Genomic DNA, 23,158 nt, shown 5'->3' with positions numbered 1-23,158 from the left:
CGTGGCGGCGGAGGCAGTAGGGGGAGCAGCGCATTGCCCCGAGGGCGCATCTCGCAAGGCTGGTTACGTTGGTCGTTATCACAAGGCTGCTCGTACCAACCCCGGTGAGGGTTGCCCTTGCGCCTCTCCCATCTACTGCCTCCGCGGGCTCCACCATGACCAGCACCGCGATCGTTGTGCTCCGGGCGCTGGCCAACCCGCTCGTCCCGGAGTACCCTGAGCTCGTGGCAATCTTCGGTGTTGTGGGTGTGCACGTTGTGGTAGATGTACAACGGACATCATTCCTTGTTGAGCATGCTTCGCTCGCAATCGCTCTTCTGCTCATGTTCGGCCGCAAGCATGATGGGTCCTTTGCGCTTGACCTCCTTGGCCTTGGCCTTGGTGTCTTCGGGTGCATCATCAGGGTTGTCGCGGGTGAACATGCGACCTTCTTCAGCCTTGGCGCACTTGTCGGCCATGTTGAACAACTCCTGGTTATGCTCAGGATGTCGTTGATGCCAAGATTTTTGCACATCTTGAGCAACTTGATGCCATTGGTGAATGCCATGATGACTACCTCATCCGTGGTGCACGAGATCTTGTTGTGCACCTGGCTAAAGCGCTGGATGTACTTGCGGAGGTTCTCGCCAGGGCACTGCATCACATGGCGCACGTCGTTGACGAAGAGTGCGCGGTCGTGTGTGCCCTTGAAGTTGGCGATGAACAACTCCCAATGGTCACTCCACAAAGAGACCGGGTCCACACGCAAGTTCAAGAGCCACGACCGTGCACCATCCTTGAGCACCATCGGAAGCCAACTTGCCATGAACTTCTCGTCCCCGCTTGCCTCTTGCACACTAAGGGCATAGAGTTGGAGGAAGTCTGTAGGGTCGAGGGAGATGTCGTAGCACTTGGGTAGGTCGGGCTTGAACTTAATCGGCCAAACCACCCTACGGAGTACGCTAGTGAAGGTCGGGCAACCCATGATACTTGAGTGGCCCTCGCGCGCGAGGTCGGCCCGGTTCTGGCGCCCAATTGCTGCAACATCCTGGATGACCCGGCCGAGGCGCTAACGTTGGTGCTCGAGGACCGCATGCGCATTGTAGGATCGAAAGTATGCCTAGAGTGGGGGGTGATTAGACCTACTTGACAGGATAAAAACTTAGCCTTTTCCCAATTTTAAGAGTGGGCCAGTTTTAGCAATTATGACTAGTCTAGTACACCTTACACATGCACATCTAAGAGTATAGCAGCAGAAAGTAAAACATGCAAGTGTGAAGTAGAGGGTAAGGTAGGGAGATCAAATGCAAAGGTTAACATGGCGATTTTTGGCATGGTTCCGATAGGTGGCACTATTGTACATCCATGTTAGTGGAGCTCCGATCGATGGAGGATAACGGCTGCAGAGTCCATGAATGTCTCCACTCATAAGGTGTCCACAAAGAAGTGGCCTTGTCTATTCCACCATGGCTTTCGTCCACAGAGGACTAGCCTCACTCGCGTTAGTTATTCACGAAGTAGGTGATCTCCTTGCCCTTAAAAACATCTTGGTTCAACTCCACAACATGAAGTTGGAGGCTCCCAAGCGACACCTAACAAATCTCGGACTCAACACCCTCCAAAAGGTAATAGATGTGGTAGAATGATGAACTCCTTGCTCTTGTGCTTCTAAAGATAGTCTCCTCAACACTCAATCACTCTCTCCCGGATTTGTTAGGGGTAGGAGGTATTAATCTTGTGGAAAGCAACTTGGGGAGGATAGAAATCAAGGTTCAAATGGTTGGAATGGAATCTCTTGATCTCAACACATGAGTAGGTGGCTCTCTCTAAAAAAAATGAATCTGGCAAGTGTATGTGTGTTGTGAGTGCTTCCTCTACGAATGAGAGGTAGGTGGGGGGGGGTATATATAGGCATCCCCCAAAATCCAACCGTTACAACATCACAGCCCAACTCGCTGACAGGGACACGAATCTAGGTGGTCTTCATGGGCCTTCACGCAGGTGTTTCTGTCCTTCGCCATTGCAATCCCTTCATTGTCCCTGCCTTGCTCTGGACCGAGTGCTGGGGAGTGTCCGATTGCTGCAAAGCAGATCGAATGACCTCACATGGCCGAGTGAGAGCACGATGACTGAGTGAGGTTGAGACTATCACGATGATTTGTAGGACACTGATGTCCTTACGGGTAGTTATGTGTGCCCTATGGAAACGGGTCCGTAGGCCTACCCCTTAAGTATAACCCCATCAGTAGCCCTTGAATTCGTAGAGGTTTTCTGGCGAGTGATCGACTCCCTTGGTGTTTCGAAGACACAATGGTCCGTGTAAGAGGCAGCGTCATTCAGACTCTTAGATAGACACTACGAATTCAAGAGCAAGAAATCTTGAATGTCCGAGTGTGCCGGTAAGTTCACATTCGATCAGATCGTGCACCTTTCAAGGAGATATGTTTGATGATTCAAACGATCATGGGCCTAGAGCTCCATGCATCCAGTCGGTGATCTGGAATGGATTCAGTCGTACCACGGTAAGGATGACCTGATCACCTTCTCGTGTTGCCCGAATGATCGAGGTCCCGCGGAGGGACAAGTGGGAAGAGTGCTCGACTAATATCGTCACACATCGTGGACGCGGAGTTCATTTGGGTCGCAAGGGGGAGCGGTTTCCTTTGCAGATTTTGAATTTAATGCGCGTGCACGGGCGGCGAAATTGGAGGCGACGTGGTTAGTGGAGGTAGTGGCGCGATGCCCCGATTTCTTCGCTTGCACTGTAGTGTCGTGCGACAGTGCATGCTCTCACCGGATCCTGTGGATCTTCCTTGGGGCGGCAACGCACTTGATGGAGCATCTTCTCTGATGGTATTTAAGGCCTTCAGCTCAGAGGGGGAAGGTACTATGCGTGAGATCTGGACTCTTGTCCCCCTGTTTCCAAGCCTCACAGTCGAACACCACCCACGGCGTTCTGGCGCCGGCGTCTGCTCGTCCCTCTCCTTCCACCGAGCGCCATGGTGAAAGGGGTGACGACGAAGGCTGAGCGAGCCAAGAGGGGGTCACATGAATATTCTTCGAGCACTGGGACGTTCCCGCCGGGCTGGATCCAAGGCGATTGGTTGCCGTCCCAGGTCATGGTTGGGCGTCTGCAGGAGCTGGAGGGCGAGGGTCTCATTGCTCCGGGAGCTGGTTGCTGCCCGGCGCGAACGAGTTCGAGCCAGTGCAGAGAGAAGATAAGCAAGTGCTTCTTGTCAATCACGTCGAGAGAGGTTTCTGTTGTAAATATGCCCTAGAGGCAATAATAAAATGGTTATTATCATATTTCCTTGTTCAGGATAATCGTCTATTGTTCATGCTATAATTGTATTAACAGGAAACATTAATACATGTGTGAATAAATAGATCACAATGTGTCCCTAGCAAGCCTCTAGTTGGCTAGCTCGTTAGTCAATATATGATCATGGTTTCCTAGTCATGGGCATTAGATGTCATTGATAACGGGATCACATCATTGGGAGAATGATGTGATGGACAAGACCCAATCCTAAGCATAGCACTAGATCGTATTTTTCGTATGCTAAAGCTTTTCTAATGTCAAGTGTCTTTTCCTTCGACGGTGAGATTGTGCAACTCCCGGATACCGTAGGACTGCTTTGGGTGTATCAAATGTCACAACATGACTGGGTGACTATAAAGGTTCATTACGGGTACCTCTGAATGTGTCTGTTGGGTTGGTACGAATCGAGATCGGGATATGTCACTCCGCGTGACGGAGAGGTATCTCCGGTCCGACTCGGTAGAACATCATCATGAGCTCAATGTGACTAAGGAGTTAGTCACACGATGACGTGCTACGGAACAAGTAAAGAGACTTATCGATAACGAGATTGAACAAGGTATAGGTATACCGACGATCAAATCTCGGGCAAGTTCTATACCGACAGACAAAGGGAATTGTATACGGGATTGATTGAATCATTGACTTCGTGGTTCATCCGATGAGATCATCGTGAAGCAAGTGGGAGCCACCATGGGTATCCAGACCCCGCTGATGGTTATTGGCCGGAAAGGTGTCTCGGTCATGTCTGCCTGTCTCCCGAACCCGTAGGGTCAACACACTTAAGGTTCGATGACGCTAGGGTTATAGGGAATTGTTATACGAGCTTACCGAAAGTTGTTTGGAGTCCCGGATGAGATCTCGGACGTCACGAGGAGCTCCAGAATGGTCCGGAGGTAAAGATTGATATATAGGATGGATGGTTTTGGACATCGGAAATGTTTCGGGCGTCACCGGTAATGTACCGGGACCACCGGGACCACCGGAAATGGTCCCGGGGGTCCACCGGGAGGGGCCACCAGCCCCAAGAGATAGCATGGGCCAAAAGAGGGAGGGAAACCAGCCCATAGTGGGCTGGTGCGCCTCCCAAAAGGAGGCCCAAGGCGCAGGAGGTGGAGAGAGGGGGGAACCCTAGGCGCTGGGGGGCCTAAGGCCCACCTAGGGGTGCGCCACCCCCTCCCCCTGCCCTGGCCGCCGCACCTCCCATTTGGGGGGCTGCCGCACCACCTAGGGTGGGAACCCTACGGGTGGCACCCCCTCCCCTCCTCCTATATATAGTGGGGGGTTTTGGGGCTATTTTGCACGCAGTTTTCCATCTCCCTCGGCGCATCCCTGCCCCCCTTCTTCCTCCTATCCCACGGTGCTTGGCGAAGCCCTGCCGGGAGACCTCGTCTCTGCATAGAGACCACACCGTCGTGCTGCAGGAGTTCTTCCCCAGCCTCTCCCTCCTCCTTGCTGGATCAAGGTGCGGGAGACGTCACCGGGCTGCACGTGTGTTGAACGCGGAGGTGCCGTGGTTCGGCACTAGATCGGAATCACACCGCGATCTGAATCGCCGCGAGTACGACTCCATCAACCACGTTCTAGCAACGCTTCCGCTTAGCGATATTCAAAGGTATGAAGATGCACTCACCCCTCTCTCGTTGCTTGTCTCTCCATAGGAAGATCTGAATATGCGTAGGAATTTTTTTGAATTTATGCTGCGTTACCCAACAGTGGCATCCGAGCCAGGTTTTCTATTCGTAGATTCTATGCATGAGTAGAAAACAAAGGGTTGTGGGTGATGATTTGTCAATTTCTTGCCGCTACTAGTCTTATTCTTTTCCGGCGGTATTGTGGGATGAAGCGGCCCGAACCGACCTTACACGTACACTTATGTGAGACTGGTTTCACCGAGAGACATGCACACCGTGCAATAAAGGTGGCTAGCGGGTGTTTGTCTCTCCTACTCTAGTCGGATTGGATTTGATGAAAAGGGTCCTTACGAAGGGTAAATAGCTTTGGCATATCATCGTTGTGGCTGTCACGTAGGTAAGAAGGCGTTCTTGCTAGAAACCCAAATCAGCCACGTAAAACTTGCAACAACAATTCGAGGACGTCTAACTTGTTTTTGCAGGGTTTGGCATGTGATGTGATATGGCCAAAGTTGTGATGTTGCATGTATGTTGTATGAGATGATCATGTTATTGTAATAGGTTTCACGACTTGCATGTCAATGAGTATGACAACCGGCAGGAGCCGTAGGAGTTGTCTTAATTTATTGTATGAGATGCAATGCCATGTGCTTACTACTTTTACTTCATTGCTAAAGGTTAGGTATAGTAGTAGTGATAGTAGTAGTTGGCATGACGACTTCACGGAGACACGATGATGGAGATCATGGTGTCATGCCGGTGACAATGATGATCATGCGATGCCTGAAGATGGAGATCGAAAGAGCAAAGATGATAATGGCCATATCATGTCACTATATGATTGCATTGTGATGTTTATCATGTTTTTCATCTTATTACTTAGAACGACAATAGCATAATAAGATGATCCCTCTTAAAATTTCGAGAACGTATTCCCCTAAGTGTGCACCTTTGCGAAGGATCGTTGTCTCGAAGCACCACGTGATGATCGGGTGTGATAGATTCTAACGTTCGCATAAAACGGGTGTAAGCCAGATTTACACACGTGAAACACCTAGGTTGACTCGATGAGCTTAGCATGTACAGACATGACCTCGAATACAAGAGACCGGAAGGTCGAACTTGAGTCGTATGGTTGAATACGATCAGCATGAAGTTGCTCACCATGATGACTAGTCCGTCTCACGTGATGATGGGACACGGGTTAGTCAACATGGATCATGTAACACTTAGATGACTAGAGGGATGTCGATTTAAGTGGGAGTTCATACTTAATTTGATTAAATGAACTTAATTGTCATGAACATAGTCTACAAGTTGTCTTTGTAAATATTGTAGATGGCCAACATCAACCTCAATTTCAACGCATTCCTAGAGAAAAACAAGCTGAAAGATGATGGTAGCAACTATGCAGACTGGGTTCGCAACTTGAAGCTCATCCTTGAAGCAGCTAAAAAAGGCTTATGTCCTTGATGCGCCACTAGGTGACCCTCCCGCTCCCGTAGAAGACGAGGACATTCTGAACGTCTGGCAAACGCGGAGTGATGACTACTCTGTGGTTAGGTGTGGCATGTTATACAGTTTGGAAAAGGGGGTCCAAAGGCGTTTTGAGCAACACGGTGCATATGAGATGTTCCAAGAGCTGAAGCTAGTTTTTCAAGCTCATGACCGTGTCGAGAGATATGAAGTCTCCGACAAGTTCTTTAGTTGTAAGATGGAGGAGAACAGTTCTGTCAGTGAGCACATACTCAAAATGTCTGTGTTACACGGTCGTCTGACTTCACTTGGAGTCGAACTTCCGGATGATGCAACAATTGACAGAATCCTCCAGTCTCTCCCACCAAGCTACAAAGGTTTTGTGCTGAACTACAACATGCAAGGGACGGAGAAGACCATTCCCGAGTTGTACTCGATGCTCAAGTCTGCAGAAGTAGAAATCAAGGAAGAGCATCAAGTGTTGATGGTCAACAAGACCACAAGTTTCAAGAAGGGCAAGGGTAAGAAGAACTTCAAGACAGACGACAAAGCCGTTGCCGCGCCCGGCAAGCCAGATGCCGGGAAGAAGAAAAAGAATGGACCCAAGCCTGAGACTGGGTGCTTCTATTGCAAGGGAAAAGGTCACTAGAAGCGGAACTGCCCCAAATACTTAGCGGACAAGAAGGCCGACAACGTTAAAGGTATATGTGATATACATGTTATTGATGTGTACCTTACCAGAGCTCGTAGTAGCTCCTGGGTATTTGATACTGGTGCTATTGCTCACATTTGCAACTCAAAGCAGGAACTGCGGAACAAGCAGAGACTGGCCAAGGACGAGGTGACGATGCGCGTCGGGAATGGCTCCAAGGTCGATGTGATCGCCGTCGGCACGCTACCTCTACATCTATCGTCGGGATTAGTTTTAAACCTTAATAATTGTTATTTAGTACCAGCTTTGAGCATGAATATTGTATCAGGGTCTTACTTAATGCGAGGCGGCTACTCATTTAAGTCACAGAATAATGTTGTTCTATTTATATGAGTGATATGTTTTATGGTCATGCTCCGCTGGTGAATAGTTTATTCTTGATGAATCTCGATCGTGATGTTACACATATTCATAGTGTGAGTACCAAAATATGTAAAGTTGATAATGATAGTCCCACATACTTGTGGCACTGCCGCCTTGGTCATATCGATGTTAAGCGCATGAAGAAGCTCCATACTGATGGACTATTAGAGTATCTTGACGTTGAATCATTTGACACATGCGAACTGTGCCTCATGGGCAAGATAACTAAGAATCCATTCTTAGGAATAATGGAGAGAGCAACCGACTTATTGGAAATAATACATACTGATGTGTGTGGTCCAATGAACGTTGAAGCTCGCGGTGGCTATCGTTATGCTCTCACTCTTACCGATGATTTGAGTAGGTATGGGTATATCTACTTGATTAAGCGCAAATCTGAGACATTTGAATAGTTCAAGGAATTTCAGAGTGAGGTCGAGAATCAACGTGACAGGAAAATTAAGTGTCTACGATCTGATCGTGGAGGAGAATATTTGAGTCACGAGTTTGGCACGCACCTAAGGAAGTGTGGAATCGTTTCACAACTGACGCCGCCGGGCATACCGCAACGCAATGGAGTGTCTGAATGTCGTAATCGCACTTTATTAGATATGATACGATATATGATGTCTCTTACCGACTTACCGCTATTATTTTGGGGATACGCATTAGAAACTGCAGCATTCACTTTAAATAGGGCACCGTCTAAATCCGTTGAGACGACACCGTATGAACTATGGTTTGGCAAGAAACCTAAGTTGTCGTTTCTTAAAGTTTGGGGCTGCGATGCTTATGTGAAGAAACTTCAACCAGAAAAGCTCGAACCCAAAGCGGAGAAATGCGTATTCATAGGATACCCGAAGGAAACTATTGGGTATACCTTCTATCTTAGAACCGAAGGTAAAACCTTTGTTGCCAAGAACGGATCCTTTCTAGAGAAAGAGTTTCTCTCGAAAGAAGTAAGTGGGAGGAAAGTAGAACTTGATGAGGTAATTACACCCCCTCTCGAACAGGAAAGTAGCGCAACGCGGGAAATTGTTCCTGTGGCGCCTCCACCAACTGAAGAGGAAGTTAATGATAATGATCATGAAGCTTCAGATCAAGTTACTACTGAACCGCGAAGGTCCACAAGGGTACGCTCCGCACCAGAGTGGTATAGCAACCCTGTGATGGAAATCATGTTGTTAGACAACGGTGAACCTTCGAACTAAGAAGAAGCGATGGCGGGCCCGGATTCCAACAAATGGCTTGAAGCTATGAAATCCGAGATAGGATCCATGTATGAGAACAAAGTATGGACTTTGGTGGACTTGCCCGATGACCGGCGAGCCATAGAAAATAAATGGATCTTCAAGAAGAAGACTGATGCAACCGGTAATGTAACCGTTTATAAAGATCGACTTGTCGCAAAGGGTTTTCGACAAATTCAAGGAATTGACAAGGAAGAGACTTTCTCTCCTGTAGCGAAGCTGAAATCAGTCCGAATCATGTTAGCAATTTCCGCCTTTTATGATTATGAAATTTGGCAAATGGGCGTCAAAACAGCGTTCCTTAACGGGAATCTTAAGGGAGAATTGTATATGATGCAACCAGAAGGTTTTGTCGACCCTAAGGGTGCTAACAAAGTGTGCAAGCTCCAGCGCTCCATCTATGGGCTGGTGCAAGCATCTCGGAGTTGGAACATTCGCTTTAATGAGGTGATTAAAGCGTTTGGGTTCATACAGGTTTATGGAGAAGCCTGTTTGTACAAGAAAGTGAGTGGGAGCTCTGTAGCTTTCCTCATACTATATGTGGATGACATATTATTGATGGGGAATAATATAGAGATGTTGGAGAGCATAAAGGCATAATTGAACAAGAGTTTTTCGATGAAGGACCTTGGAGAAGGTGCATACATATTAGGCATCAAGATCTATAGAGATAGATCGAGACGCCTCATAGGTCTTTCGTAAAGTACATACCTTGACAAGATATTGAAGGAGTTCAATATGGAAAACTCAAAGAAAGGGTTCTGGCCAGTTTTGAAAGGTATGAGATTGAGTAAGACTCAGTCACCGACCACGGCAGCAGATAGAGAGAAGATGAGTATTCTCCCCTACGCCTCAGCCGTAGGCTCTCTTATGTATGCCATGCTGTGTACCTGACCTGATATAAACCTTGCCATAAGTTTGGTAGGGAGGTACCAAAGTGATCCCAGTATGGAACATTGGAAAGCGGTCAAAAATATCCTTAAGTACCTAAAGAGGTCTAAGGAAATGTTTCTCGTTTAGGGAGGTGATGAAGAGCTCGTCGTAAAGGGTTACGTCGACGCTTGCTTCGACACAGATCCGGATGACTCTAAGTCACAGACCGGATACATATATGTTTTGAATGGTGGGGCAGTGATCTGGTGCAGTAGCAAGCAAGAAGTCGTGGCAGCATCTACATGTGAAGCGGAGTACATAGCTGCTTCAGAAGCAACTCATGAAGGAATTTGGATGAAGGAGCTCATCACCGACCTTGGAGTGGTTCCAAGCGCGTCGGGTCCAATGACACTCTTCTGTGATAACACTGGGGCCATTGCCATAGCCAAGGAGCCCACATTTCATCGGAAGACGAAGCACATCAAACGCCGCTACAACTCCATCCAGGACCATGTCCAGAGTGGAGTAATAGAGATTTGTAAAGTACATACGGATCTGAATGTTGCAGACCCATTGACTAAACCTCTTCCACGAGCAAAACATGATCAACACCATAATGCTATGGGTGTTCTATACATCACAATGTAAATAGATTATTGACTCTAGTGCAAGTGGGAGACTGTTGTAAGTATGCCCTAGAGGCAATAATAAATGGTTACTATCATATTTCCTTGTTCATGATAATCGTCTATTGTTCATGCTATAATTGTATTAACAAGAAACAGTAATACATGTGTGAATAAATAGATCACAATGTGTCCCTAGCAAGCCTCTAGTTGGCTAGCTCGTTAGTCAATATATGATCATGGTTTCCTAGTCATGGGCATTAGATGTCATTAATAACGGGATCACATCATTGGGAGAATGATGTGATGGACAAGACCCAATCCTAAGCATAGCACTTGATCGTATTGTTCGTATGCTAAAGTTTTTCTAATGTCAAGTGTCTTTTCCTTCGACCGTGACATTATGCAACTCCCGGATACCGTAGGAGTGCTTTGGGTGTATCAAATGTCACAACATGACTGGGTGACTATAAAGGTGCATTACGGGTACCTCTGAAAGTGTCTGTTGGGTTGGTACGAATCGAGATCGGGATATGTCACTCCGCGTGATGGAGAGGTATCTCCGGTCCCACTTGGTAGAACATCATCATGAGCTCAATGTGACTAAGGAGTTAGTCACACGATGACGCGCTATGGAATAAGTAAAGAGACTTACCGATAACGAGATTGAACAAGGTATAGGTATACCGACGATCAAATCTCGGGCAAGTTCTATACCGACAGACAAAGGGAATTGTATACGGGATTGATTGAATCCTTGACATCGTGGTTCATCCGATGAGATCATCATGGAGCAAGTGGGAGCCACCATGGGTATCCAGACCCAGCTAATGGTTATTGTCCAGAAAGGTGTCTCGGTCATGTGTGCCTGTCTCCCGAACCCGTAGGGTCTACACACTTAAGGTTCGATGATGCTAGGGTTATAGGGAATTGTTATACGAGGTTACTGAAAGTTGTTCGGATTCCCGGATGAGATCTCAGACGTCATGAGGAGCTCCGGAATGGTTCGGAGGTAAAGATTGATATATAGTATGGATGGTTTTGGACACCGGAAATTTTTCGGGCGTCACCGGTAATGTACCGGGACCACCGGGACCACCGGAAATGGTCCCGGGGGTCCACCGGGAGGCGCCACCAGCCCCAAAAGGTAGCATGGGCCAAAAGAGGGAGGGCAACCAGCCCATAGTGGGCTGGTGCACCTCCCACAAGGAGGCCCAAGGCGCAGGAGGTGGAGAGAGGGGGGAACCCTAGGCGCTGGTGGGCCTAAGGCCCACCTAGGGGTGCGCCACCCCCTCCCCCTGCCCTGGGGCCGCACCTCCCATTTGGGGGGCTGCCGCACAACCTAGGGTGGGAACACTAGGGGTGGCACCCCCCTCCCCTCCTCCTATATATAGTGGGGGTTTTGGGGTTGTTTTACACGCAGTTTTCCATCTCTCTCGGCGCAACCCTGACCCCCCTTCTTCCTCCTATCCCACGGTGCTTGGCGAAGCCCTACCGGGAGACCTCGTCTCTCCATCAACACCACGCCGTCGTGCTGCAGGAGATCTTCCCCAACCTCTCCCTCCTCCTTGCTGGATCAAGGTGTGGGAGACGCACCGAGCTGCACGTGTGTTGAACGCAGAGGTGTCGTGGTTCGACACTAGATCGGAATCACACCGCGATCTGAATCGCCGCGAGTACGACTCCATCAACCGCTTTCTAGCAACGCTTCCGCTTAGCGATCTTCAAAGGTATGAAGATGCACTCACCCCTCTCTCGTTGCTGGTCTCTTCATAAGAAGATGTGAATATGCGTAGGAATTTTTTCGAATTTATGCTACTTTACCCAACAGTTTCTCCCTACCTCCATATCCTTTCCTCCAAGCTTTCTTATCCTTCTTCTGTGCATAGTTGCATCTTCTTTCTCTGCATGTTGTCTCCTACTTAGCTGCTTTTGTATCTCAGTGTGAGAACTTCCTCAGTTGCCATCCACACTGGGGTTTGTTCAAACACATGTTTACTTGCCGAGTGATGACTGTTAAGAAGTCCTCTTACTTGGGGGACAATATCAACGTAGTGCAGTTCTGGAGGTCTAGGTATCCAGCTCAGGGGCAAGAGTATCTTCCCAAAATGAGCTTTCCCTATTCTGTGAAGGGGTGACAGGACTCTTGGTTCTATTGCCATGATGTTTTTGTTGGAGAGGGTCATTCGGGTCTTCCACCACATTCCACCAATAGGGTTGAGACGGCTCCTACATTGAACGTGTCGAAGGTGGTGAAAGTTGATGTAGAGATTCTGGTGATTGCGCTCGTTGCTGTGATGTGCAAAGGCCTCAACAGAATGGACCTCCTGGAAGTCTTCTTTCTGCGTAGGATCCAACCCCTTCAGGCCAGAGCACGTCCCATGTCGATGTACAAGGGGCCAGATGGTCGAACTCGTGTTCACCCGGAGGAGCTCACAGAACAACAACTGGAATAAAAGATCATGACTATCACTCCGGTGAGGGATAATCCCAGGGGGGCTAGGATGGTGCCTGCTTTCTCAGTGGAGATTCTGTCGAATCAGGTAAGCTACTGCCCTTTACGTCCGATTGATTTTCTTCATTGTCTTCGTACTTGTTTATAACACGACCTTCTCCATTCGGCAGGCTACTACCGGGCTAGTTAGCTCCATCTCGGTGGTTGACCGAATGCCCGTTGATGTGGAGAGTGACACCGAGCACCCGGAGGGCTCGGATGCAGGTGAAGATGAAGATAGCGATGATGAAGACGATGACGACAAGGTGGAGGAGAGTGACGACGATGATCAGGGAGGTGAGGAAGAGTCCTCCCCGTCCGACGAGGTCCCGCCTGAGGCCTGCAGCAAGGCGCTCCAGGATCTGGGGACCCGTGCTGGCACCTTGAGGACCCCGAGGGTGACAATGCCGAGTGTATCGGAAATGCCGACCCGCAGTTCCAAACGGGGCCGAAGTGAGGCTACGACGCCGCCGTAGAAGACTGCCAAATAGCCCAAGTCGCCAGGTCCAAACCTCTGAAGGCTGTCCTACCGCGCATCAAGGTCGACGTGCCCATCACTTCGGCGTAAGTTTCGTCGCCGAATGACTTTGTCTTTGTTGGCTCTGTTTCACCGAATTATTGTTGTATTCTTGTTGTGTACATTGCAGAACTGATACTTCGATCGCTTCTCTGTTAGCCTAGGCAACTGACAAGGGGAAGACTGATACTGATGCTGCTTCTTCCAAAGGTAAAACTTGACTTTTTTGAAGGGTCACTCGGTATTCGGCGCATGGCCATTTACTCCTTGTGAACATGTGCAGGACCATGGTACGTGATTGACCTTGACCATGAGGCTCCTTCTGCAGTTCAAGACTTTCCCAAGCAGGTCGCCACTCCTAGCCGACTGGTTGCCAGAACCAAGACTTATGTGGCCTGTGAGACCACCTCAGCCTGGGCGTTACTCGGAATAGGTCCGTTGTCTCCTCCATATGATCGCCGCATGTTCCATCTCCACCACATCCCAGAGGATCTGGAGGAGGCGCGCAAGGAAGCCTTTTCTCAACGGGACATAATGGTCAGGCGACTGAAGGAGACATATGACTCTAGTGAGGCCGTGGCCAAGAATGTTCGGGTAAGTTTGAATCTGAGTGGGTGTCCCGAGTGGATACACACCCAGGAGGTGTTGGTGTTTCTTTAAAGTGGGGGCGTGCTGAGTGCACCAACTGGGTGTAGTCCCCGAGGCTATTGTCTACTGTGGCAATCGCTGGTAGTCTTAGTTTCTATTTTCGTTTAGTAGTAGTTAACAAGTTACGGAGCCTTTTCTCCTTTTATCCTTCAAGTTGGGGCGCGCTGAGCGCACCCACTGGGTGTAGTCCCCGAAACTTCCGTCGATTGAGGCAGTCGGCGGTAGTCTTAGAGTTGTTGTTGTATTTTTGCTGTCTCAACCTTGCTGTCGGCACACTGCTTGTGGGCCCAAGGATTGTTTCAAAGTGGCGGATCAGGAGCTGTTGGATTTGTGCCTCAACCTCGAAGCTAAAAAGGCCAAGTGCACTCATCTCGAGTAGGAGAAGAAAGCTGTTGAAGGTAAACTCTGCTGACCGAATGAATCTTGAATTGATTTTATTTCATGTCCGACTGAGGCTATCTTGCCAGATCGCCTTGCTGAGAGGCTGAAGAATTCCATTTCTTTACTCGCCATGAAGGAGGCCCTCGAGAAGAGGGATGTAGAACTGGTGTCGGCTCACAAAGAAGCCAGTCCAAAGACCAAGGCGGCCGAGGCCAAGTTGAAGGCCGTTGAGAAGCTCGAGGAGGAGTACCAACTCCGGAAGGTGGCCGCTGAAAAGACTACAGGAGACATTGCCGACTTGAAAAAAACCTACGCTGAGTGCGAGACCATGTTCTTGGAGGTCAGTGCCAAAAGAGCCAAGCTAGATAAGTTTGTTGAGGACTTCAGCTTGGACCTCGTTAGCAAGCTCAAAGGTATGGCTGAATCCCGAAAGATTTCAATTGATGTCTGCTCATTTCCGAGTGGTGATTCTCATCCTTTGTCTTTGATTGAATCCAGCTTTGTGTGTCGATCTCAAGGAGGAGACGACTTCAATTGAGGAGGAGATGAACCTGATGACTGGGCTTATGAAGGACAGTACTGCCATCACTCTCCTCCAACTAGAAGCACACATCAATTACGCGCTGGGCTGCTTCAGATAGATCCATTCGGCTGTGGCGGAGGTTGGTGAGGGGACCGGCCCTGAAGAAGAACCCATGAAGGATGCTCACACGATTGTTGATCGAGCGAAAGCTATTCCCGTGCACCTTCAGTATTGGAATAAGTCATCGGCTCGTGCTGGAGCGGACATCACCCTCTCACTCGTCCGAATCCACTATAGGGGAGTGGATGAGGAGAAGCTAAAGAACCTCCGAGTGGTCAACAGGAAGAGCCTCAAGTTTGAGGACTTCGTGGAGATGTTCATGGAGGCGTCCACCTGGATCACCGACGGCATCGACCTTCATACCTTCGTGGAGGCAGTGGTGTCTCAGTCCTTTGATCGATTCACGAAAAATACTCTTAAGCTTCAATTCGCCTCGGTATGCCGGGTGGTTTTATGTAACCCTTTAAATTCTGAGTGAGCCTTGGGCTTTCTCGCATGCACATTTTGTTTAAACTGAATTGCTACTTTGTTCGCTTTGAATTGCATTTGGATTTTGCTATCCTTTTTGGATTTTCTTTTACTCGGACGAAGACTAGTTCGTGACCGAGTCCCCGAGCATGGAGATTCGTAGTCAGTTGGGAGACGTCATTCATTAGACGAAAATGGATTTCGTTGTTTAAGGATGATTGTTTTGTTCATCTTGGCGTCCGAATGAAAGTCTTTCCCTCATTCGGGACCACTATAACTTAGGCAAAATTTGGTTCGTAGCTAAGCCCCCGAGTGTGGAGGTTGTCCACATTTGGGGACGGGTCTACCCGAGGCGAAACAGGCTCGCTACCGAGATGATAGTTCTTTCGAACTCGTCGATGGCCATGTCCATCATGGCGTCCGAATGGCGATCGTGCCGTCTATCCGAGACGCATTGACTTAGGCAAAAACTGGTTCACAGCTAAGCCCCCGAGCGTGCACGCGATCCTCACTCGGAGCAGGTTTCACCCTAGGCGAGAACAGGTCCACAACTAGGAATGGTTGTCCCATTCATGTAGGGTTCACCTTAGGCGAAGAAGGTTCCCTACCAAGAAATAATTGTCCTGTTCTTGTGGGCGCCCGAATGGAGGTCTTGCCTCTCACTCGGAACCCCTTTGACATAGGCGAAAACTAGTTCATGGCTAAGCCCCTGAGTTTGGAGGTTTCCATGATCACTCGGGGTAGGATTCACCTTAGGCGAAACAGGTTCCCTACCGAGAAGATAGTTTGTTGCGAACTCGCTGATGGTCCTGTCCTTCAAGGTACCCGAATGACGATCACGACTTCATTCGGAAGCATCTGACTCAGGAGAAAGCTGTTCCGCGACTAAGCCCTCGAGTGAAGAGTTCGTCTTTACTCGAGGCATGATTTTCCCTAGGCGAAAGGGGAATCCCTGTAAGGAATTATTGTTCTGTTCATCTTGGTGCCCAAATGGAGGTCTTGCCTTCATTCGGAACCCCTTTAACTTAGGCGAAGACTGGTTCGCGGCTCAGCCCCCGAGTGTGGAGGTTTCCACGATCACTCGGGGTAGGGTTCACCTTAGAAGAAACAGGTTCGCTACCGAGCTGATAATTCTTGCAAACTCGCTGATGGTCCTATCCATCATGGTATCCGAATGACGATCACGACTTCATTCAGAACCATCTGACTTAGACGAAAGATGGTTTTCAGCTAAACCCTCGATTGAAGAGGTCGTCCTCACTCGTGGCAGGATTCACCTTAAATGAAGATAGGTTCGCGGTTAAGGTTATACACCCACTGGGCTGTGTTTCACCGAAGCGAAGTATTCAAAGATAGTCAAAAAAAGTGAGCACTTTATTCTTCTATTCTTTTAGATTCATTACAGGAACGAAGCAAGTTCTACATATAGAACTAGCGGATCAGGTCCGCGTTCCAAGCTCTGGGTTCCTCCGAGTCATTGTCGATCTTGTACAGTCGGTAAGCTCCATTGTACAAAAAATTGGAGATGGTGTATGGCCCTTGCCACGGAGGTACCAGCTTGTGGGGTCTGTGTTGGTCCAGTCGGAGGACCAGATCTCCTTCTTGAAACGCTCGACCCCTGACTTCTCTGTCATGGTAGCATTGGAGGTCCTGCTAGCATGCCAGGGATGAGATGAGGACTAACTCCCTCTCTTCCTCTAGAAGATCAATGTTATCCTGACATGCTGCTTCAGATTTAGCTTCATTGTACTGCTCCACTCGAGGGGAGTTGTGATGCAAGTCACTCGGCAGGATGGCTTCCGTGCCGTACACCAAGAAGAAGGGAGTTCATCCACTTGAGCAATTTAGAGTCATCCGTATACCCCACAAGACGGATGGAAACTCCTCGACCTAGGCGCCAGGGGCGTATTTGAGTCTCTCATCAGCAGGGGCTTCATGCCTTGGAGTATCATGCCATTCGCCCGCTCTGCCTATCCATTTGACTCCGGTTGTGCCATGGAGGCATAGTTAACCTGAGTGCCCTAGGAGTAGAAGAACTCGCGGAACTCATACGAGTCGAAGTTGGACCTGTTGTCGGTGATGATGTCGTGGGGGACTCCGAATTGGAAGATGATCTGCCAAATGAAGCTGGTGGCAGTCGCGGAGTCCAAGCTTTTGATGCGTATGGCTTTGACCCACTCGGTGAACTTATCCACCGCAACCATCAAGTGAGTGAATCCACTCGTCCCGGTGTGTAGAGGGCCAACCATGTCGAGACCCCATACGGCGAATGGCCAAGTGAGTGGGATCGTCTTTGTCGGCGAAAGGATCGACACCTATGGGGGCCTCAACGGTGCCCTTGTGCTGGTTTGGCGGGGAGAGGGATCGCGGCAAGAGCACAACCAACAGTCAGGGACCGGCAAGGTCGTGTTTACCCAGGTTCAGGCCACGTGGAGCATGAAACCCTACGCCTGCATGTGTTTAGTTAATCGTTTTAGGTTATTGTAGATCTACCCCTCTTACAGCCTTCCGATTTGTCAAAAAGCCAAAAGTCACTACTACTGAGCCTCGGGCCTCCTTTTATAGGCGAAGGGTCTCCACAGTGGCTCAGTAGGTGAGCGGTGGTTCACAAGTCGAACAACGTCGACCGACAGCCACAGTGTTACTGCGGTGCATTAATTGCTTCGATAGACTTCCCTGACCTCGTCAGGGGGGTTGGACACGTACCCAGACGTGGCAACTTTGGGGTGTTGCACTGGCGTGCGGGTGGACGTGTGGTCCATGCATCGGCGATGGCGTGTTCGTCGGTGGAGGTGTTCACAGGATGCGAAGGATCCTGGTCCCACGCCTCTCCTCGGGCCTTCTCTTTCTTCCCTGCAAGGGTTCCCTTCCCGGGGCTCTTCTTGTTCCTCTCAGCAGGGAGGCGATGGCCTGCAGAGGCCTTGTCAATCTTCCCGGCAAGGATGGCTTGCCGTGGATCAGTCCTCCTTCCTTGGCGGGAGGGTCTTGCCGTGGCATTATTTATCTCCCCGGTAGGGAGCTCCTGCTGGGGTCTCTTCTTCATTCCGAGTAAGCGAGTGCTTGCCGGGGGCTTGCAATCTGTACTTGGCGGCTTTTGAGTCTTGCTTCTGTCTTAAGCTTTAGCGATGCGCCTTGCCGTTGCAGAGGGGCTGCCGCTGTCCGCGCACTAGTCCGGGGCACTAGAGACCGCAGTCTTTAGTTCACCGACAGGAGCCCCCGGGCCTGGGCCACACACGCATGCGAGGCGTTGTTGGGCCAGGCCCAAAGCGGTGCGCGGACTCGTAGGCTCCGGGTTTATTGGAATCGAGCCGTTACAGGCTTTATTTCCCCATGTCGCACATTGAACGCGTGAAGTGGGAGGGTGTGCGGCGTGCGCATAGTGGCTGAGCCAGCCGTGTGCGCATGGAGCCGTTAGTTTGGCAACCAAGGGCCGGCCAGCGTTCCTCATAAAGGAAAAGAAATAGGGGCGTGGTTGCTTCCTGATACGTCTCAAACGTATCTATAATTTTTGATGGTTTCATGTTGTTATCTTGTCTTCTTTGGATGTTTTATGTACCTTTTATATCTTTTTTGGACTAACTTATTAATTCAGTGCCAAGTGCCAGTTCCTTTTTTTTTCTGTGTTTTTGGCTCTTTTCAGATCTGATTCTGGAAGAAGTCCAAACGGAATAAAATCCCCGAAATGATTTTTTCTCGAACAGAAGAAGATCAGGGGGCCTGTGGGCCAAGCCAGGAGGGCTCCACGGAGCCCACAAGCCCCCACTCCGCCACCAGGGGGAGGCGGCAGTAGTAGGGCTTGTGGCCTCCCTGAGCGCCGCTTGAACTAGATCTTTGGCCTATATATTCCCTAAAATACAGCAAAAATTAGGGGAGCCTCGAAAATACTTTTCCACCGCCGCAAGCTTTCGTTTCCGCGAGATCTCATCTGGAGACCCTTCCCGACGCCCTGCCGGAGGGGACTTTGGAGTTGGAGGGCTTCTGCATCATCATCGTCGCCCCTCCAATGACTCGTGAGTAGTTCACTTCAGACCTACGGGTCCGTAGTTAGTAGCTAGATGGCTTCTTCTCTCTCTTGGATCTTCAATACAAAGTTCTCCATGATCTTCATGGATATCTATCCGATGTAATCTTCTTTGGCTGTGTGTTTGTCGAGATCCGATGAATTGTGGATTTGTCATCAGATTATCTATGATATATATTTGAGTCTTTGCTGATTTCTTATATGCATGATTTGATATTCTTGTAAGTCTCTCCGAGTCTTGGGTTTGTTTGGCCAACTAGATCTATGATTCTTGCAATGGGAGAAGTGCTTGGTTTAGGGTTCTACCATGTGGTCACCTTTCCCACTGAGATTAGGGGCAGCAAGGCACACATTAAGTAGTTGCCATCAAGGGTAACAAGGTGGGCTCTGTCGTTGATATGAGATTGTCCATCTACATCATGTTATCTTGCTTAAGGAGTTACTCTGTTCTTTTGGACTTAATACACTAGATGCATGCTGGATAGCGGTCGACGTGTGGAGTAATAGTAGTAGATGCAGACAGTATCGGTCTACTTGTTTTGGACGTGATGCCTATAGATATAATCATTGCCATAGATGACGTCACGACTTTGCACGGTTCTATCAATTGCTCGACAGTAATTTGTTCACCCACGGTCTACTTGCTTTCATGAGAGATGCCACTAGTAAACACTACGGCCCCCGGGTCTATTCACATCTATCATTTCCACTTTCTCTTTTACTTTGCTTTGTTACTTTGTTGCTTTCAGTTCTCACTTGGCAAACGATGGATATTGCAATAATCATGAGAGATGCCACTATGCATATTATTGGGGGGTTTAGCCATGGAAGATTGAAAATACAGTAACCCAACTTTAGCATAAGTAGCATTTAAGTTTGCTACAGTACCTAAGGAAGTGGTGGTTTGCTTTCCCATACTAATGTTATCACGAGTTTCTGTTTAAGTTTCGTGTTGTGAAGTTTACAAGTTTTGGGTGAAGTTCGTATGGACAAAAAGATAAAGAGTGGCAAGAGCTCAAGCTTGAGGATGCCCAAGGCACCCCAAGAGATTCAAGGATGTCGTAAAAGTCTAAGCTTGGGGATGCCCCGGGAAGGCATCCCCTCTTTCGTCTTCAATCCATCGGTAACATTACTTGGGGCTATATTTTTATTCACCACATGTTATGTGTTGTTGCTTGGAGCGTCTTGTATCGTAGGAGTCTTTTATTTTCGTTGTGTCACAATCATCCTTGTTGCACATCTAGAGAGAGAGACATGCACTCACCGTGATTTTGTCGAGCCTCACTTATATCTTTTGGTAGACAATTCAGCTCACATGTGCTTCACTTATATGTTTTGAGCTAGATACTTTAGCTCTATGTGCTTCACTTATATCTTTTAGAGCGCAGCGGTGCATGGCTTGGTAGTTGAACTATGCTTTGAAAGTAGTCTCAAAAGGGGTAGTTATCCAAAGGGATACGAAAACTTCCACCTTCATGTGCATTGAATAGTTAGAGAAGTTTGATTCCTCTCAATTAGTTTTGAGATATGGTTGTGGTAATATTGAAGTTATGTTAGTAAGGTGTTGTGGATCTAGAAATACTTGTGTTGAAGTTAGTGATTCCCGTAGCATGCACGTATGGTGAACCGCTTTGTGATGAAATATGAGCATGATTAGTCTATTGATTGTCATCCTTTGCGTGGCGGTCGGGATCGCGCGATCGTTTATACCTACCAACCCTTCCCCTAGGAGTATGTGTTGAATGTTTTGTTTCGATTACTAATAAAACTTTTGCAACAAGTATATGAGTTCTTCATGACTAATGTTGAGTCCATGGTTTAGATGCACTTTCACGTGCCACCATCACTATCTTCTTAGTGCCGTGCAACTTTCGCCCGTGCACAAAACCCACCATTAGCCTCCCTCAAAACAGCCACCATACCTACCTACTATGTCTTTTTCAAAGTCATTCCGAGATATATTGCCATGCAAATACAACCATGACATGTGCCACCACGTCTACATTGCCATTGCATGATTGTAAGATAGCTAGCATGATGTTTCCATTAATGTCTATGCCATGCTAGATCATTGCCACGGTACACTACCGAAGGCATTTCATATAGAGTCATCATTGCTCTAAGTTTTGAGTTGAAAGTGTGATGATCATCATTAATGGAGCATTGTCCCATGTGAGGAAAAAAAAGAGGCCGAAGAAGCCCTCCAAAAAAAAAGAGGCCAAAGAGCCCACCAAAAAATAATAATAATAATAAATGAGAGAAGAGAGAGAAGGGACAATGCTACCACTTTTTCCACACTTCATGATCTTCATGATTGAGTGTCTCTCGTTTTGTCACCACCACATAGCTAGTGGGAAATTTTCATTTTATAATTTGGCTTGTATATTCCAATGATAGGCTTCCTCAAAATTGCCTTAGGTCTTCGTGAGCAAGCAAGTTGGATGCACACCCACTAATTTGCTTTAAGAGCTTTCAGTTACTCGTAGCTCTAGGGCATCATTTGTATGTCAATCCCTACTCATTCACATTGATATCTATTGATGAGCATCTCCATGGCTCATTGATATGCCTACTTAATGTGACTATCTTCTCCTTTTTTGTCTTGCAACCTCCACCACACTCCACACCATCTATAGTGCTATAACCATGGGTCACGCTCATGTATTGCGTGAGAGTTGAAAAGGTTTGAGAAAGTAAAGGTGTGTAACAATTACTTGGCGAATACCGGGTTGTGCATGATCTAAATTCGTTGTGCAATGGTGATAGAGCATAGCCAGACTATGTGCTTTTGTAGGGATAACTTTCTTTTGGCCTTGTTATTTTGAAAGTTCATGATTACCTTGCTAGTTTGCTTGAATTATTATTATTTCCACGTCAATAGCAAACTATTGTTTTGAATCTAATGGATCTGAACATCCACGTCACATAAGAGGAGTTACAAAGGACATCTATGCTAGGTAGCATGAAAGCATCAAAAATTCATTCTTTATCACTTCCCTACTCGAGGACGAGCAGGAGTTAAGCTTGGGGATGCTTGATACGTCTCAAACGTATCTATAATTTTTGATTGTTTCATGTTGTTATCTTGTCTTCTTTGGATGTTTTATGTACCTTTTATATCTTTTTTGGGACTAACTTATTAATTCAGTGCCAAGTGCCAGTTCTTGTTTTTTCTGTGTTTTTGGCTCTTTTCAGGTCTGATTTTGGAACGGAGTCCAAACGGAATAAAATCCTCGAAATGATTTTTTCCCGAACGGAAGAAGATCAGGGGGCATGTGGGCCAAGCCAGGAGGGCTCCAGGGAGCCCACAAGCCCCCACTCCTCCACCAGGGGGGAGGTGGTGGTGGCAGGGCTTGTGGCCTCCCTGAGCGCCCCCTGACCTAGATCTTTGGCCTATATATTGCCTAAAATACAGCAAAAATTCAGAGGAGCCTCGAAACTACTTTTCCGCCGCCGCAAGCTTCCGTTTCCGCGAGATCTCATCTGGAGACCCTTCCAGGCGCCCTGCCGGAGGGGACTTTGGAGTTGGAGGGCTTCTTCATTATCATCATCGCCCCTCCAATGACTCACAAGTAGTTCACTTCAGACCTACGGGTCCGTAGTTAGTAGCTTGATGGCTTCTTCTCTCTCTTGCATCTTCAATACAAAGTTCTACATGATCTTCATGGAGATCTATCCGATGTAGTCTTATTTGGCGGTGTGTTTGTCGAGATCCGATGAATTGTGGATTTGTGATCAGATTATCTATGATATATATTTGAGTCTTTGCTGATTTCTTATATGCATGATTTGATATCCTTGTAAGTCTCTC

The sequence above is a fragment of the Hordeum vulgare genome, chromosome 4H, assembly GCF_904849725.1.
Source record: "Hordeum vulgare subsp. vulgare chromosome 4H, MorexV3_pseudomolecules_assembly, whole genome shotgun sequence".
Lineage (NCBI taxonomy): Eukaryota > Viridiplantae > Streptophyta > Magnoliopsida > Poales > Poaceae > Hordeum > Hordeum vulgare.
Note: the sequence above shows the minus strand (reverse complement) of the source record.